Consider the following 10,371-nt stretch of genomic DNA (forward strand, 5'->3'; position numbering starts at 1 on the left):
CACTGTCAACAATAAAACCGAAATGTAATAACAGCGATATCTCACCAGCCAACTGGGCCTGTTCACAAATTGCTCTCGGGTCGTAAAAGTCTCACAAAGAAAACTGGAGACAGTAAGTCTTTTTTTTAATCTGTGCGACTTTTAACAGCAACAAATTGGCTGGAATTTATGGTAGACACAGAAGGAAAATAATTAGGTAGGTTGTAGTTAAGAGACTACAGAATCATCATACATATCTGTCTCTCAGCAGGTAGGAAGTCTGGCTTTGATACATTTCGATTCCAAGTACTTTTGGTTGGTACTTTGTGGCAAAATATCCATGTTACAGTTTGATTGTAAAGAACCATAAACAACGCCCCAACTATTACCATTTTTAAGACAAGGTAAAGACCAAGCTTTTCTTAGATGTGTTCTACAATCTTTTTATCTATTCATTTATTTATATATTTGTTTTTTAATCGACTTTTTTGTTTTTTTAATGGACTCTTTGCTGTTGTTATATACACTACCGTTCAAAAGTTTGGGGTCACATTGAAATGTCCTTATTTTTGAAGGAAAAGCACTGTACTTTTCAATGAAGATAACTTTAAACTAGTCTTAACTTTGAAGAAATACACTCTATACATTGCTAATGTGGTAAATGACTATTCTAGATGCAAATGTCTGGTTTTTGGTGCAATATCTACATAGGTGTGTAGAGGCCCATTTCCAGCAACTATCACTCCAGTGTTCTAATGGTACAATGTGTTTGCTCATTGGCTCAGAAGGCTAATTGATGATTAGAAAACCCTTGTGCAATCATGTTCACACATCTGAAAACAGTTTAGGTCGTTACAGAAGCTACAAAACTGACCTTCCTTTGAGGAGATTGAGTTTCTGGAGCATCACATTTGTGGGGTCAATTAAACGCTCAAAATGGCCAGAAAAAGAGAACTTTCATCTGAAACTTGACAGTCTATTCTTGTCTTTAGAAATGAAGGCTATTCCATAAGAGACATTGCTAAGAAATTGAAGATTTCCTACAACGGTGTGTACTACTCTCTTCAGAGGACAGCACAAACAGGCTCTAACCAGAGTAGAAAAAGAAGTGGGAGGCCGCGTTGCACAACTGAGCAAGAAGATAAGTACATTAGAGTCTCTAGTTTGAGAAACAGACGCCTCACAGTTCCCCAACTGGCATCTTCATTAAATAGTACCCGCAAAACACCAGTGTCAACATCTACAGTGAAGAGGCGGCTGCGGGATTCTGGGCTTCAGGGCAGAGTGGCAAAGAAAAAGCCATATCTGAGACTGGCCAATAAAAGAAAAAGATTAAGATAGGCAAAAGAACACAGACATTGGACAGAGGAAGACTGGAAAAAAGTGTTTTGGACGGATGACTCCAAGTTTGAGGTGTTTGGATCACAAAGAAGAATGTTTGTGAGACGCAGAACAAATGAAAAGATGCTGGAAGAATGCCTGACGCCATCTGTTAAGCATGGTGGAGGTAATATGATGGTCTGGGGTTGCTTTGGTGCTGGTAAGGTGGGAGATTTGTACAGGGAAAAGGGATTCTGAATAAGGAAGGCTATCACTCCATTTTGCAACGCCATGCCATACTCAGTGGACAGCACTTGATTGGAGCCAATTTTATCCTACAACAGGACAATGACCCTAAACACACCTCCAAATTGTGCAAGAACTATTTAGAGCAGAAGCAGGCAGCTGGTATTCTATCGGTAATGGAGTGGCCAGCGCAGTCACCAGATCGGAACCCCATTGACCTGTTGTGGGAGCAGCTTGACCGTATGGTACGCAAGAAGTGCCCATCCAACCAATCCAACTTGTGGGAGCTGCTTCTGGAAGCGTGGGGTGCAATTTCTCCAGATTACCTCAAAAAAATTAACAGCTAGAATGCCAAAGGTCTGCAATGCTGTAATTGCTGCAAATGGAGGATTCTTTGACGAAAGCAAAGTTTGATGTAAAAAAAATCTTATTTCAAATACAAATCATTATTTCTAACCTTGTCAATGTCTTGACTCTATTTTCTATTCATTTCACAACGTATGGTGGTGAATAAGTGTGACTTTTCGGGAAAACACAAAATTGTTTGGGTGACCCCAAACTTTTGAACGGTAGTGTATACATTTTAGTTTTTCTTCTAATGCTAAAATTGTATGTAGTTACATTTTTTTTCTTCTTTTTTTTAATAATTGTTTTTGTGTAAAGCACTGCATTGCATTGCTGCCTAAATTGGAGCACTGCTGGGTATGTTCCACAATAACAGAAAGAACACATTGTCTCCAACTGTTAACACCGTTTTCTGTGTTGTGATTATCCAAGTTCGTTCTTCCAAGAACGAACAGCAAGGATGTTCTCCCCAAAGCAAGATTATTGGGGAGAAAAAGTAAACCAAAAACTAAGATTGAAAGGAAAAATGTTGATCATGTCCACACGCATTTTGTAATTAATTAGCTTGCCATAAAGAATCCCATGTCGGCGAACTTGTGTGTTTTAGCATGTTGGGACAGGGAAGAAGAGCCTTGGAGGGCCTGACTGTGTTAACTATTCAGCATACACTTCTAAGCCCTCACGCTCCAAAGCAATTTCTAAAGCTTGAAACATCTTCAAGGTGTCATCCAGCTAATATCCAGTGAAATTGAAGTTCTGACAAACGGGCAGCATGTGTGAGCATGGATCAATAGCACAGCCTCTTCACCAGTCAGCAGGCCAGCTCCCAGAATTGGACCCTGACGGCAATGTCATTCTCTGTTAGCATAAATTGGCTAAATGGCATTGGAAAATTTACAAGTCTATCACACTGTGATTCACCCAACTGTGTGTACACACAAACACATGAACACACACTGAACAGGCAAACACAAATGCACATTTAATAAGATTAACCTTCAGATGTGATGCCTAAGCTGTTTATCTTTACCTCACTTCTAACCTTTTCACAAGTATCCCTGGATCAAAACTTTTTCCCCCTACAATCCCTTGCAGCTTTTAGCTGTCAGGATAGAGTTCTGTCAGAATACTTTAATTATTGACCATTAGGAGCGTGTGCCTGTTTGGGACGCGCCAATTAGTTGGTTCCCAGTCTTTTTATTTTTATTTTTTTTATTTTTTTAACTTTATATAACCATATGCGAAGTTCAATGCAAAGTTGAATCAAATGAAAAAAGGGGGTCTTTGGGTCTTAGTGTGGATGCCTGTAGTCCTGGAGGTCATCAGTCAGACTTAGAGCCACTTAGTGGGCCTTGATAGGGAGCATGAGGTTGCTGGAGCATGTTAACCCGGCCTCACAGCCACTTAATGGGCCTTGGGAGGGAGTGTGAGGGTGCTGGAGCATGTAAACCCAGCCTTGGTGCATGTAACTTGGACTTAAAGTGGAGGCCTGTAGCCCTGGAGGCCTGGAAATCATCAACCAGACTTTGAGCCACTTTCTGGGCCTTGGGAGGGAGTGTGAGGGTGCTGGGGCATGTTAGCCAACCTCAGTGCATCGTTTTGGGTCTTAGAGTGGAGGCCTGTTGTACTGGAGTTCAAAGGCCAGCCTCAGAGCCACTTACTGGGCCTTGGGAGTGAGCATGGGGATGCTGGAGAATGTTAACCCAGCCTGGAGGTCATCAGCCAGAATAAAGAGCAACTTACTGGGCCTTGGGAATGAGTGTGAGGGGGCTGGGCCATGTTAACCCAGCCCCAGTGCATTGTTTGGGGCTTAGAGTTGAGGCGTGTAGCCCTGGAGGTCAAAAGCCAGTCTCAAAGCCAATCACTGGGCCTTGGGAGTGAGTATGAGGGTGCTAGAGCATGTTAACCCAGCCTCAGTGCATGAAACTGGGACTTAGAGTGGAGGCCTGCATCCCTTGAGGTCAAAGGCTAGACTGAAAGACACTTACTGGGCCTTGGGAGGGAGCATGGGGGTGCTGGAGGATGTCAACCCAGCCTGGAGGTCATCAGCCAGCCTTACTGCCTCTTACAGGGCCTTAAGAGGGAGTGTGAGGGTGCTGGGCCATGTTAACCCAGCGTCATTGCATCGTTGGGGCTTAGAGTGGAGGCCTGTAGCCCTGGAGGTCAACTGCCAGCCTCACAGCCACACATTGGGCCTTGGAAGAGAGTGTGAAGGTGCTGGGCCATGTTAACCCAGCCTCAGTGCATGTACCTGGGACTTACAGTGGAGGCCTGTAGCCCTGGAGGTCATCAGGAAGACTGAGAGCTACTTACTGGGCCTTGGGAGGGAGTGTGAATGTGCTCGGTCATGTTAACCCAGCCTCAGTCCATCATTTCTGGGCTTAGAGTGGAGGCCTGTAGCCCTGGAGGTCATCAGCCAGACTTGGAGCAACTTACTGGGCCTTGGGAGTGAGTGTGAGGGTGGTGGATCATGTCAACCCAGCCTAAGTGCATGTAACTTGGACTTAAAGTGGAGGCCTGTAGCCCTGGAGGTCATCAGCCAGACTGAGAGCTACTTACTGGGCCTTGGAAGGGAGTGTGAATGTGCTCGGTCATGTTAACCCAGCCTCAGTCCATCATTTCTGGGCTTAGAGTGGAGGCCTGTAGCCCTGGAGGTCATCAGCCAGACTTCGAGCTACTTACTGGGCCTTGGGAGTGAGTGTGAGGGTGGTGGAGCATGTCAACCCAGCCTCAGTGCATGTAACTTGGACTTATAGTGGAGGCCTGTAGCCCTGGAGGTCATCAGCCAGACTTAAAGCCAATTACTGGGCCTTGGGAGGGAGTATGGAGGTGCTGCATGGTGTTAACCCTTGTATTGTCCTTCATGTCACAGGGACCTGTTCAATTTATTGAGTTTTGCACCCAAGTCACCGAAACGGAGAACAGATAGGGATACTTTTCGAGCCGTTGTTGTGGTGAGCCCTTTCGGACCATGTTGTGATTGGATTTGGATTTTAAAAACACCCCCCTTTGAAGGCATTTTTCAACATCACGCAAATGTCTCATTAACCCAGCCTGGAGGTCATCAGCCAGGCTCAGAGCCACTTACTGGGCCTTACGAGGGAGTGTGAGGGTGCTGGGGCACCAGACTCAGTGCATCGTTTTGGGGCTTAGAGTGGAGGCCTGTAGTCTTTGAGGTCAAAGGCCGGCCGTTGCCCAGAAACAGAGCCACTCACTGGGCCTTGGGAGGGAGCATGAGGCTGCTAGAGCAGGTCAACCCGGCCTCACAGCCACTTACCGGGCCTCTGGAGGGAGCATGATGGTGCTGGAGCATGTTAACCGGGCCTCAAAGCCTCTTACTGGGCCTTAGGAGGGAGCATGAGGATGCTGGAGGGTGTTAACCAAGCCTCAGTACATATAACTGGTACTTAGAGTGGATGCCTATAGCCCTAAAGGTCAAAGGCCAGCCTTACAGACTCTTACCGGGCCTTAAGAGGGAGAGTGAGGGTGCTGGGCCATGTTAACCCAGCCTTAGTGCATCGTTTTGGGGCTTAGAGTGGAGGCCTGTAGCCCTAGAGGTCAAAGGCCAGCCTCACAGCCACTCACTGGGCCTTGGGAGTGAGTGTGACGGTGCTGGAGCATGTTAACCCAGCCTCGGTGCATGTATCTTGGACTTAGAGCTAAGGCCTGTAGTCCTGGAGGTCATCAGCCACACTCAGAGTCACTTACTGGTCCTTGGGAGGGAGCATGATGGTGCGGGAGCATGTTAATCCGTTCTCACAGCCACGTACAAGGCCTTGGGAGGGTGCATGGGGGTGCTGGAGTGTGTTGATCGAGCCTGGACGTCATTAGCCAGACTTAAAACAACCTACTTGTGCTTTGGAGTGGGTGTGAGGGTGGTGGATATTGTTAACCCAGCCTCAGTGCATGTAAATGGGACTTATTTTTTATGGGTCATTGCTTCCTGCTTCTTACAGTGCAGACGCTTTTGCTGCTTGCTCCTGCCTCTGCTTGCATATTTTTGCTGATAATCTTGCTTTTCCTCTGAGAGAAACTATGAGCAGCGGCTCTTGGATACTTATAAATCACTGGACTTTACATTTTTTTGTAGACACAGTAGGCTATTGCCATATTTTAACATTTTTCTGCGTGAGTGTGGCCTACCAATAGCTCAAGCCTGTCCTACAGTGACTGTAGCTAAAGCTAATTAGCAGCAAGATGCCTCCTTTCTCCGTGGAAGACTACTACAAACTCCTTCAGAAGATTGTACTTCTGGAAACCAAGGTTCACCGACTAGAAGTGAATGTGGAAGTGAACGGATCTTCTGGAAATGACACCACTTTACCATGGACCCATAACAATGGACAAAAGCATGCTAACACACGGCTAATTAGCACCAACAAAGCTACAAAGAAACAGGAGGGCTGTAGAACGGGTAACAAATCAACAAGTGGCAGTCCTCCCTGGAACTCTTGTGGTGCGAAACCTAAGACTAAATCATTTTCCTGGGAAATGGGAGGACGACTAACGGGCAGGGCACAGCGCCCTGAGATTTGTGATATGACCGGCTGGCCTGCATTATCATCCGGGCAGAGCGCCTCTTCAACCCCTGTACCTAGTAGGACACAGCCGTGGACAGCTGCAAAAGGGAAAATAAGCAACAAAATGCCCCCCCAACAACCTGGTGTGCAACTGGATAACAGATTTGCTCCTCTGCTGCAAGACGCTGGACAGTCATCTGATGACCGGGACTGCGTCTCATCACCACACAGCAGGGTAAGGACTGAGAGCAATTCAAAAAGTAAAAAGCTAACAACTGGGCCTCAAACCCTGATTGTGGGTGACTCTGCTGTAAAAGATTTAAAAAACAGTAAAAACACCAAAATACTCTGTTTTCCCAAAGACATGGTGTCTGACTTTACCCAAAAAATCCCAGCTACCATGGCAGAACACCCAACTGTGAAGAACATTATTCTGCATATAGGGTCACATGATGTTGCAAAGCAACAGTCTGAATTGCAGAAATTGGACTTTAAGGAACTGCTGGACACCGTCAGCTCTCTAGACTCAGATGTGTTTATCAGTGGGCCTATACCGTCAGTCAGAAGAAGAGATGAGAGATTCAGCTGACTGTTGGCACTAAACAAATGGCTTTCAACTGAATGTACCATCCACTCTCTGCAGTTCATTGACAATCTTAACATTTTCTGGGAGCGCAGACATCTTTTTAAAGCAGATAGACTTTCCCTTAACAACCCAGGAGTAAAGCTGTTCACCTCTAATCTGCTTTACTTTCTGCGCTACACATCTGCTCCCTCTGCCAAGGTCACAAAACAAGAGGAAGACATAACAAAGTGTGGTAGTGATCCACCACAGCCCCCACCTGAGGAAAGACTTGACCCTGGGACACCACAGAGCAGAGATACAAAACCTCAACTCCTCTTTTCACCCATCCAGCACCCCTCTAACCCTCTTACCAACCCCGAATCCTTTGAGGAGCCATCGCTGTCTCCACTCACCCTTTCCCCTCTTTCCCCTACCCCCATGTTGGAGTTCACTGACCACATGAATCACCTGGTAGATGCTGGAACCAAATATACACCCCTTCCTTCCCCCATCACTCAACCCCTGGCAAAAGTAAAACGCCGGGCTCCTCTGCCAGGAGGTAAACAAACTCTTTCCACTCAGACTGATAAGGACGCTTGTGTGCAAAATCCAGCAAGCATGACCTGATATGTGCCGGGCCTTGGCTCCAGGCCTAGAGACACTCATGACTTTTTCAAAGACAAGCCCGGGCCCTATGTATTCAATTCTTCCTCAATTTATGTTGTGATAGGTAATAGGAAAAGAATGGTGAATAAACACTTAACTGCAAACTTAGCAAATTTAGCATCCATTCCTCGTCAGCTACAGCCTGTCCCAAAGAATGAAAACACACTAACACTAGCCTTACTAAACGTCAGGTCTTTGGCAGGAAAATCCTTTTTAATCAATGATTTTATTATCAAACACAATCTAATGTAAATGTAAATGTGCTGTATTTATATAGCGCTTTTCCAGTCTTAACAACTGCTCAAAGTGCTTTTACATCTACAGGATACATTCACCATTCACACACTGCGGCCGGGGCTGCCGTACAAGGTGCCACCTGCTCATCAGATAAACACTCACACACATTCACACTCCGATGCGCAGCACCGGGGGCAACTCGGGGTTCAGTGTCTTGCCCAAGGACACTTCGGCAATGACTGCAGGGGCGGGGATCAAGCCACCAACCTTCCGATTGGCAGGCAACCGCTCTACCACTGAGCCACAGCTGCCCAGAAAGATTTCTGGGCGGATTTTATGTTTTTAACTGAAACCTGGTTAGACCATAATAACAGTGCTGCTGTTCTCATCGAGTCAGCTCCCCCTAATTTCAGTTTTATGAGCGAGAATAGAGTGAATAAGAAAGGAGGTGGAGTCGCCATTTTGTTTAATGACTCATTCCACTGTACGCAAATATGCTATGGAAGTTTTGCTTCTTTTGAATATGTTGCTCTTCAATTAAGATCTTCCCCTCAAGCGATGTTTCTAAATATCTACAGGCCACCTAAATATTGTGCAACCTTCATTCATGACTTCACTGAACTGCTGTCTATAATCTGTATTAACTTTGATTGTGTAATCATTGCGGGTGATTTTAACATTCATGTTGACAACCCCGAGGACAGGGGGACCAAAGAACTGTGTTGTGTTTTTGAGAACTATGGACTGACTCAGCATGTGACAGAGCCCACGCACAATAAGGGGCACACTCTGGACTTGATTGTCTCAAAGGGTCTGAACATTTCCAAGGTTGTGGTGACTGACGTTGCTCTCTCTGATCATTCCTGTGTTTTCTTTAACGGCACTATCTCTGTGCCCAAAAGTGTCCAAACAAAGATAATCAGAAAATGGTATATCACTGAAAACACCAGTGAAACATTTATTCAGCTTTTCTCCTCCACACCCGCCCTCTCTGGGCTCTCAGTCACTGAGCTTGTAGATAATTTCAACTGTAAAATTACAAATGTTATTGATGCCATTGCTCCCACTAAGGTCAAAGTTGTCTCTGGTAAGAAAAGATCTCCATGGAGAAATGTCCTACTGGTGAGAACAGAAAAAAGAGAGTGTAGGAAAGCTGAACGAAGGTGGCGAAAAACAAATCTCCTGGTCCATTATAACACCTATAAAGAGAGACTTCGCATTTATAATTTGGAACTGAGGAATGCAAGAAGGTCCTTCTTCTCTGATATTATCTCTAGAAACAATAATAATTCACGTGCTTTGTTTGCTACTGTTGATAGGTTAACAAACCCTCCAGTACCAGTAGCATCTGAACTTTTATCTACCAAGGCCTGCAATGACTTTGCCTCCTTCTTCAAAGACAAAATTCAAAAGATTAGACTAACAGTCAGTGCCTCCATATCAAGTTCAGGATATGTGTTGTCACAGTGTTCAAGCAAAAATAGTTCCAATATGACAGAATTTCACACGATCAACCATACAAACCTGGAGGACATTATTCAACATCTGAAAACCTCGACCTGTTGCCTTGATATTCTACCAACGGGACTTTTCAAAAATGTTTCCAATTGTTTGATTTCTGATCTTCTACAGATTGTGAACACATCTCTTCTTTCAGGAATCTTTCCACAGGCCCTGAAAACTGCAGTAATCAAGCCACTCTTAAAAAAGAACAACCTAGACAAGTCACTAATGAGCAACTATAGGCCAATATCAAACCTTCCGTTTTTAAGTAAAATCATTGAAAAAGTAGTCTTTCAACAACTCAACCATTTCTTGTCACTAAGCAACAGTTTTGATACCTTTCAGTCGGGTTTCCGACCACACCACAGCACTGAAACGGCTCTTGTCAAAGTCTTTAATGACATCCACCTTAACACAGATAATGGCAAAATTTCAATCTTAGTATTACTTGATCTCAGTGCTGCATTTGACACGGTCGACCACGACATACTACTAGACCGATTGGAAAACTGCGTTGGCCTTTCTGGCTTAGTACTAAACTGGTTTGAATCCTACCTAAAGAATAGGGATTACTTTGTGTCTATAGGTAATTATGCATCTGAGCGTACAAATATGACGTGCGGCTTTCCGCAAGGCTCCATTCTGGGGCCTCTTCTGTTTAACATCTACATGCTTCCACTGGCTCAGATTATGGAGAAAAACAAAATAAGTTACCATAGTTATGCGGACGACACACAAATTTACATAACCTTATCGCCAGGGGACTATAGTCCAATACAAAAACTGACTAAGTGCATCGAACAAATTAACGACTGGATGTGCCAGAACTTTCTGAAATTAAATGAAGGAAAAACTGAGGTAGTTGTTTTTGGAAAAAAAGAGGAACGATTAAAAGTCGGCGCTCAGCTTCAAACAACAATTTTAAAAGCCACAGACAAAGCCAGAAATCTGGGTGTAGTCATGGACTCAGACCTGAATTTTAACAGCCAC

Source organism: Etheostoma spectabile, unplaced genomic scaffold (assembly GCF_008692095.1).
Source record: "Etheostoma spectabile isolate EspeVRDwgs_2016 unplaced genomic scaffold, UIUC_Espe_1.0 scaffold00018309, whole genome shotgun sequence".
NCBI classification, from domain to species: domain Eukaryota; kingdom Metazoa; phylum Chordata; class Actinopteri; order Perciformes; family Percidae; genus Etheostoma; species Etheostoma spectabile.